Consider the following 9,592-nt stretch of genomic DNA (forward strand, 5'->3'; position numbering starts at 1 on the left):
CTTGTATACTACAGAGAGCAAGCTGATCGACCTGTAATTGTTCAAGTCCTTGTCATCTCCTTTCTTATGTATTAAGATGATGTTAGCGTTCTTCCAAGACTCTGGTACTCTTCTCGTCAGGAGACACCTCGTGAACAGTGTCGCTAGTTTTTCTACACAATCTGTCCTCCATCTTTCAGCAGACCTAATGTTACCTGATCCTCACCAGCAGCTTTGCCTCGTTGCATGCTCTCCAAAGCTTTTCTGACTTCTATCATTACTGGTGGGGTGTCATCTGGGTTACTGCTAGTTCTTATAGTATTAAGGTCGTGGATGTCTGCGCTACTGTACAGATCTCTGTAAAACTCTTCCGCTATTTTAACTATCCTATCCATATTAGTAGTTATTTTGCCTTCTTTGTCCCTTAGTGCATACATCCGATTTTTGCCTATCCCAAGTTTCCTTGTTTCCTCTTCACTGCTTTGACGCTTCCTCCATTCTTCAGAGCGTGTTCAATTCTCTCCATGTTATACCTTCTTACATCGCATACCTTACGTCTATTAATCAAGTTCGAAAGCTCTCCCAGTTCTATTTTGTCTGTTGTACTTGACACTTTCTCGATTTGACGCTTCTTAATTAGGTTCTCCGTTTCCTGGGAAAGCTTGCCAGTGTCCTGTCTAACTACCCTGCCTCCAACTTCCACAGCACACTCCGTAATAATACTCGTCAGATTATCATTCATTGTATCTACGCTAAGGTTGGTTTCCTCACTAAGAGCCGAGTACCTGTTCGGCAGCGACACTCTGAATTCCTGCACTTTCCCTCTCAGTGCTAGCTCATTGATTGGCTTTTTGCGTATCAGTTTCTGTCGTTCTTCCTTCAAGTCTAGGCGAATTCGAGACTGTACCATTCTATGGTCACTGCATCGTACCTTGCCAATCACTTCCACATCCTGCACGATTCCTGGGTGTACATTCATTATGAAGTCTACTTCGTTCTTATTTTTGCCATTAGGGCTCCTCCATGTCCACTTGCGGTTTTTTCGTTTTCGGTAGAAGGTATTCAAAATCCGTCAATTATTGCGTTCTGCGAATTCTACTAGTAGCTCTCCTCTGGCGTTTCTAGTACCGATGCCATAATCTCCTACTGCCTGGTCTCCAGCCTGCTTCTTCCGTACCTTTGCATTAAAGTCGCCCATCACTATAGTATACTGTGTTTTTACCTTATTCATTGCCGATTCCACGTCTTCATAGAAGCTTTCAACTGAAGCGTCATCATGGCTGCATGTAGGCGCGTAAGCCTGTACTACCTTCATCTTGTATCTTTTATTCAGTTTAATTACGATACCTACCACCCTTTCAATAATGCTATAGTATTCCTCTATATTGCCAGCTATGTTTCTGTGAATTAGGAACCCCACTCCCAGTTCTCTTCTGTCTGCCAAGCCCCGATAGCAAAGGACGTGCCTATTCTGTATCACCGTATAGGCCTCGTCTGTCCTCCTAACCTCACTGAGCCCTATTATATCCCATTTAACACCCTCAAGCTCCTCCAATAGTACAGCTAGACTTCCCTCACTAGATAAGGTTCTATCGTTAAACGTTGTCAAGTTCAGGTTCCAATGGCGGCCTGTCCGGATCCAGAGATTCTTAGCACCCTCTGCTGTGTTGCAGATCTGACCGCCGCCGTGGTCAGTTGCTTCGCAGCTGCTAGGGACTGAGGGCCGTGAGTTATTTGACGTAAGCATGTGGGAGGTAGTAGCCAGATACTGCACCAGGGTGGCCAATCCTTTTCTCTGGAGGGAGTGCGTTCCCGGCGGTGGTTACCGGTGAGGCCGCACCCCAGGCCTCTTAATGTAACTTGGATGCACATTAGAGTTCTTTTTATTTTTTATTAGCTTTTTTGTGAATATCTCCGACAAAAATGTGCTTAACAAATTGCATCTAATTGTAGCCAAATAGCAGTTTTACAGCCACTAGCCCAGTTTTGTCACATTTGACAAATTATAACTTGATAACAACTCCTATAACTTCTTACAGCTTGTTAGCAAATGCAATACAACTGGCAATGTTCTTGACTTATATCAAACAGAATTTCTTAAAAAATTAATATTGCCCTTTTTGGGAAAGCTTTCAAACCACAGCAATTTTGGTAAATCACGTTCCCTCCAATTTCGATATAATAACAGTCTGCGTTTTGTCATGACCACTTCTCACTAAAAATTACCCGTTTCTGTTGGAATACACATACTTACCAGCCCCACAAAAAATTGCAATTTCGCAGGTTCCCTCATTTTAGGTGCATTACAGAGGATTGAAGAATGCAGTGCTAGAAGTTGTTCTAAACACTAAGTACTCGGACTAACCTGGGGCACACCTGGTTTCCCTTGGCGAATCCCACAGCGGATGTGGAGAGTTCCTCTTCACGTGCAATTCAGGCTCACTTTCAAATGAAGAAGACCGTGCTTTAATTTTTCTGTACCGTATTCTAAAACCACCTACTGCCTCGCCAACAATCGAGATAAACGCAAGAGTCCGCGTGTTCATCGCGTAATGCATCGCCGCGACCCTCTGTCTCTCAAACGACAGCAGTTGCTCACAGCAACCTACAGTTAAGTGGCCTGTAGGAATACCTTAGGGGCGAGGTTGCGATCGGTGAACTATTTCAATATGTCGCGATGTGCCACACTCGAGTAATTAATGGTACAACGGTGGGCAAATAGAAAGAATCCTAGACCTGGAGCCCAAGTTCAGACAACGAACCTCTGTGTGTGTCAGGACACTGGAGAACACGGGCCCCTTAGCCAAAGTTTTGACGCAGAAGCTGAAGCTTTTTTTGCTTGGTCCTCTCTCCGTCGCTCCAAAGTTTTCATACTTTATGAACACTCACGTTTTCATAAAGCTGGAATCAACAAACATGTCCATAATCCATTTTTGTCTCTACATCGACCTCAATCTAAAACCTACCGTCAGGCACTGTTCTTTTTTGTGTCTGGCATTTGTAAATAGAATTCTACTAGAGCAATAAACGAAGGCGTGAGAGCCAAGAAATCTGGAAGTGTTGTACTAGTCACACTTAGTTAGGTTATTGCTCTGGAAGGAAAACCAGCCCGTGTAAATCTGCGTTTTATATCCTGCTGACTAGAGGAAGCAACGAAAGCGGGAATTCGTCAAGAGACGCGCCACTTCCGAGCAGTTTTAAGATGTGCGCCCGGGTCATGATGTGGAGGCCGATTGCAGCACTGTACAGATTAAAAAGTAAACAATAAAATCAGCTGCTTGCGTGAACACATAGATAGTGAACGTAAGAATCGTGTAACAAAACAAAAAGAGCAAAACAAGCTCGCTTTCAATTGTCTTGTTGCTTCAGCGAAAGCAAAAAAAAGTATACAAAACACTCCTCAACTCTTCACGTACATCATGCATTGCACTCTTCCCAAAAAAATACATTAAAGAAAGCGCATTTTAGACCAAGCCCTACTCCGCCCGCTCTGGGCGGTATCGGCAGCAGTCACTAGCTCAGACAAGGCAGCAAAATGACCTTTGAAGAGGTCGCAGATGTACCGTTCCATTAAATGCTATGTTACTTATTACTTACTTCTCCTAAACACGTTCTATCTCCGGACATTTCGCTCTATCTACCACTTGTGTTTAACTTTTCCAGTACTAATGCGAAGACGCAATCAGAAAACGCAGTTCTTGTATTTCTGCGCACCGTAGTGCAAGGTAAAATAGATCTGAAAAAGATATCTACATTGTTAATCTGTAGCATTCATGGTAAAAAGCTCCTGAGCGCATTTATGGATATACGACTGCGTAATACCAAGTTTCATTTCATCCCTACGTTTTCAACCATGTCAGTGACTATGCTGTCACTGTAGTTCAGACCGACAAAAGACTCGCGCGACTGCTGCTACGTTCGTACGAGCCTCGCTTCAGGTAACATTTTATATAAAAGTTTGATCTGGTCAAACAAAACTTCAGCTCAAAGCAGCAAACGCACCCGAAACAACGCGTGCCTTTTCTTCTTCTTCTTCTATCAGTTCTGCGTCATGCAACAGGTGGAGCAGCTGCGACTTAACCATAGTAAGGATTAAGGGTCTCACGTGCTACCTACACGTTAAGCAACTGTTGTTGCGATGCCAAACTCAAGAGTAAAGTTGTCTCCTGCATTGGCGGAGAGTGCCCGACGTCAATTAACTCCGCAACACACACGACAACACAAGAACCATAGCTGAATGCCTGCAAAATCGTGTCGTCACTCCCTTCGTAACAGACCATAAAGCATCGGCCAGGTGCATCATCTAACAACTTATCCTCTTTCAGGAGGAAATCAATCCTCGACCGTGGCATTCTAGCCTGTCGGGGAGGGCCAGTCCTTTGAGCAATCCACACATTTTTTTTATTTGAACTGACCCAAATCTGTTATGGCACCGATGATCTTTCGGTACACCCCGAGACAGATGCCAGTACTCGGCACAAGAGTCCTCAAAGAGACAGTATGAATTAGTTCCTGTCATAGTAAGTAGCCTTGGATATCTTCGAGCACCGCCTCCGACATGGAGGGCTGCAGAAGCTCTCGGGTGACGTGGGTGCTGTAAGGTAGGCTTTAGGGAGGGTGGAGGTGCCATTGGCATCACCGCAATCACCCTTGTCAAGTCGCGAACGGTAGTTATTGACGATGAACTCCATCTTCTTCAGGATCTTGTCGTCAGAATCAAGGTCTGTTTCGCGCAGCAGCTCCTGCAGTAGGGGCGATATCACGTTGGGCTGCTGAGATTTGGTCGGGCTCGAGTGGACCGCGCTTCTCTTGGAGCCGGGTTCGGTGAAGAGGTCCGGCGTCAAGGCCCTTCTGGAAGAACCGCGCTGCCCGAAGGCCCACGTATTGTTGCCGTCAGAGTTAGACCGCGGCGGGGTCCGGACTGGGGACGGACTCCTCCACGAGCAGCGACCCGGGACGCTTCGCGTGAGGAACGCCTTGTTGGAAGTCATGCTCCCTTCACTGCTGTGAGACCTCGATCGGGGTAGAGTGGCCAGTCCGGCGTCCTGAACGACGCCTTGCGTTGGGGTTAGGCGGAGTAGACGACTGTCGGACTCGGCCGTTGGTCATCGCCTGCTGCTTGCCCATCTGTTGCTGCTGATGATGTTGAGGAATTAACGACGTCGTTCCGTTTGTGGTCAGATTCTCCGAGCTCGTGGCCTGGTAGGGTGCGGCGAGGTAGGGAAATCATAGACTTGGCAGATGGTTGCGGAGGAGTCTGCCTGGACCCTACACCAGATATCGATTGTCTCGGAGAGGATGCCGTTCCGTTCGTCTTGGCGGGAGAGGTGGAGGGCGAAGCGGACGATGCGTAGCTCTCGTCGGCCGACGCGGCGCTGCTGTCGATGACGTCGTGTGAACGTCCTCCCGACGTGTCGGGTTGTTCTGGCGGTGCCATCTTCCACGGGGAGGTGCCGTTGGTGCTTCCGAATTCGCCCGGCTGTGGTGTGATGTTGCCTGTCTTGGAGATCTTCCGCGGCTAGCACTTCCGCGACCCTCCAGGTGTCTTGGCGAACTTGCCTTCGGATCTCTCGCTACTGCTGTCGGCGGGCACTCCGCAACCACCGCTGCTCGAGCTGGTCGAGTAGTCGCTGCAGTGCGATATTCTTGACGGTGTCAGGTCTCGGTCGTGGTCGCCGGTCAGCGAGTTGTTGTGCAGCAGGCCTCCGTGTGGTATCAGTGGCGACGTGCTGCCGTAAGAGTAGTTTGCTGCGGAAGGTCTATTGTATGTGACCTGAAAAAAGTACCTTGTCTCAATTATTTCGTGGTTGACATATCACCTAATAGGAAGTCTGCGGAAAAAGCTTAATTTATTCAAAAAAACGAAATGTCCCCTTTCATTGTCAATCTTCAAAAGCTTCATAAAAAATACTCAAGCACATTAGCTATGTTACTTAACTCCACTAAAGTAAAATACTACGAAGATAAAATAAAGCGAGTCAGAAATGACGTTAAAAACAGTGAAAAGCTGTAAAATATGTGCTTGGCAGGACCATGGTACATTCAGACATAACCTTAATTCACACGTAAAATTGTGTGTTCGAAAACTCATCTAATATTATGAATTCTTTCAATGACTCATTCGGCATTGATATTCCTCAGTAGAAAGCATTCCTCGAAGATACTTCCTCACGATTACTACATTCATTTTTTCTTTATCATCCAATGTCACCTGAAGAAGTGTTCAGCGTTACCAATGGTATTGGAATACAAGCGCTGGTCGCGATAAGTTTTCTGCTGCTGACATAAAACTGATAGCTCATTTGATCTGTGATATATAATATGACAATATAAATCTTTTATTTCAGACTGTGGTTTTTCCAACAGCCCTGAAAAAGCAGAAACTATTCCCGTCTTTATAATAGGCGACAAGCGTTTATTCTCGAATTACCAACCCATATCAATTATCTCGATTTTAAGTAAAGTCATTGAAAAGCTTTTATGAAGTTATTAAGACAAGTTTCACATTCTTTCTAATAAACAGTTTGGTTTTATTCCTGGTTAGTCAACTGAACTTGCCATGATATCTCTAACCGATCAAATTAAATCTGCTATTGACAACTGTTGTGTTGGTGATGTCTTTCATGACCTTTAAAAGCACTTGACGCTATTTCCCACGTCATTTTATTCCATAAATAACAGTCTATTGGAGTATCTGGCATCCCACTAGAATTGAGTTGTAGCTATCTGCGTGATCGTAAACATTTTGTATATATCTCCGGTACCTTATTCAGCCCTAAATTCATCAACATTGATGTTCTGCAGGGTTCGATTTTGGGCCCACTTTTATTGTTAATTTACATTAATGATCTTCCTCATTGCCTCGCTCATTCGTCCTGCATTCTCTATGCGGACGACACCACTGTATTAACGGCACATGAAGAGGTAGACTAAATCCTTTTGAAATTAAACACTGACCTGAAAAACATCTTAGGATGGTTCAATAGTAATAAACTAAAAATAAATCCTAAGAAGTCAAAATTTGTGGCATTTTTGTCACCAAATCAAATTATACCTAGAAACCTCTCTGTCTACGTAAGCGACTACCAAATCCGCTCTACTTTTAGTACAATGTCTCTCGGGGTCAAACTTGACGAGCATTTAAAATTTAATTCCCATGTGCTACATCTTACGCGGAAAGCCGCATATGTCATTCAAATCTTGCTTAAATTTCCCCTTTTTTGTTTTGAAATATTGTTGTCACTGTATGACGCTTCCTTTCCAGCGATATAATCTTTTGGATTTCAACATGAGCAAGCTCGTATGCCACTCATTTATCACCCATCAAACATCTTCAAAACCAAGCATTGAGATTAATAACGTTCAGTGGCTTAATGTGCAATGCATCATCTTTGCTTGTTCACATAACATTTTATCAGTTCAGAAGCTGGCCAAGTATTTTCTCGGCATTCGTATCTACAAATATGCCAAGGAAAAACTTCCCATTCCTTTACTACACTCAAATAAATCTCCTCAGGTGTGATATACTCGTTTTGCAAAGGCTAACTACTTCTTTTCCCCAAGCCCAGGACCAATTATGCAAATATACCATAAATTATTTGTCTGTATTCTTGTTGAAAACTTTACCTTTGGAGATAAAAGGTGGATCTCCTGTAATGTTTCAAAACAGATTGCATTCGATTTTACTAAATTCATAATGCTTATAATCTACAAAGTATTTTATTAGACTTTTTGTTCCTTTAAGCTTATCTGCATTTTTGTATGCATCGTGCTTATTTGTATGTTATATATCTCAATTTATCTTCCTTAGCGTCATAATGCTTGCTTTTACAATGAGTGAATGTTATTCCATTTCCTATTAGTTTTTTGTGCTTATCTGCGAATTTCGTACTCTTTTCTCGCTATATTGTACTTATTTGAACATTTATGCGCTCTAATATTTGTATCCCAACCACTATTTACTATTGCGTTGTAACTTTTATGAGTGATTTTTTAAGAGGTCTCACTCACAGCTTTGCAACTTTAAGTCTTCCTTCTGTATTTATCATCAACACATGCAATGTATGACTTGTAATTTATATTTTGATAAAATAAAAAGATCAAGTTTACTGCATCAAAATTTAACTATATTATTATATATATATATTTAAGGGAGAGAAGTGTTTCAGCGAAGCGTATAGGGAACAACTGCTATATTGTTGATAGCATTAGTGGTCAGCGAAGCGTAATTAAGAGTGACGTCTTTATAATCGCGTATCTATGCATTTCAATTAAAAAGACACAAACTACCTAGTACTGACGTATTGATGCTGGGCCTCAAGTATGCGTAATATTTGCTGTTTCAGTGATACTTCACCAGTACAAAAACAGATACCAAATTTAGATAGGTGGGCGTTCAGTACGAGCTTAAACTTTCTCCGGGTGGGTGAATCATTAGACAGAGGGGCAGACACACAAAAGTTTTGCGTTGAAGTATTCCAGAGAGACTATCGTCCTAAATTATTGTAGTGAAAAGGATCTCGAACCCGAGTACTCACGGTCAAAGAAACGCAAGCGTAGGAACTACTTGGCTATCAGAGTACACTTTATTGAAAACACTCTCGACAAATTTATGCCTTCACTATCATGCCCTGCGCGTGTATATATATATATATATATATATATATATATATATATATATATATATCATAAGAAAAAAATGCCGTGACACCCCTGTTCTCGGATTCAAACCAGTGATCCCTCGTGGTGCCTCCTGGTGAATTCCATTGACGGATACAGAGTGGCCGACAAACTCTCCACCAGAACACTCCACCCTGGCGGAAGTTAACATGCTGTGGAAGTTACATAACGAAAGCGCCTGCCTGCTACCATGGCAAAAAACAGATCGTGCTTAGCCGATAATTTTGTCATTAGCGTTGCAAAATTGTCTGATTTGTGGAGTTTAACGTCCCAAAACCACCATGTCATTATGAGAGACGCCGTAGTGGAAGGCTCCGCAAATTTTGAACACCTGGGGTTCTTTAACGTGCACCCAAATCTGAGTACGCGGTTCTACAACATTTCCGCCTCTATCGGAAATGCAGCCGCCACAGCCGAGATTTGATCCCACGACCTGTGGGTCCGCAGCCGAGTACCTTGGCCACTAGACCACCGCAGTGGCGCGGCGTTGCAAAAAATTCTTTGCTTCATTTGTTATGAAACTCAAACAGTCGCGGGATGTTGTAGGTAAAATACAGTTTTTGTTAACTTTGCGAAAATACATTCTCACTTTTTTTCATTCCTTAGAAGGCACATCCTTTTTAGCCAACTCATTTTTTAGCCAGTTTCGAGCAGCTGATGAACGACGGCGACCGCTTGTTTGAACGTCATCTCCAATATCGTGCGCTTTGCACAGGCCCTCTTCTGCAAAGCTCACCAGTGATGCATGCCCGCTAAGCGTCGGCAGTTCCCGCAGTTCCAGTTCGGCCTAGAAGAGGACCTTGTTCAATGCCGAAAGGTGGTCGACGATATGGCACGTGTCGTCGGACATGGCCTTATAAGGTGGAAAAAAGTCCCTCTCGTCCAGTCCTCCATATTGAGCCATAGTCGGGTAGAAGCCATTCAGCCCTGCCAT

General features: G+C 43.7%; 1 pseudogene; it reads right to left on the reverse strand.

Moving 5' to 3' along the window:
• Positions 1 to 4,484: 4,484 nt before the first annotated feature.
• On the reverse strand, positions 4,485 to 9,592 carry LOC142775498 (uncharacterized; annotated as a pseudogene).

The sequence above is a fragment of the Rhipicephalus microplus genome, chromosome X (assembly GCF_043290135.1).
Source record: "Rhipicephalus microplus isolate Deutch F79 chromosome X, USDA_Rmic, whole genome shotgun sequence".
Classification (NCBI taxonomy): domain Eukaryota; kingdom Metazoa; phylum Arthropoda; class Arachnida; order Ixodida; family Ixodidae; genus Rhipicephalus; species Rhipicephalus microplus.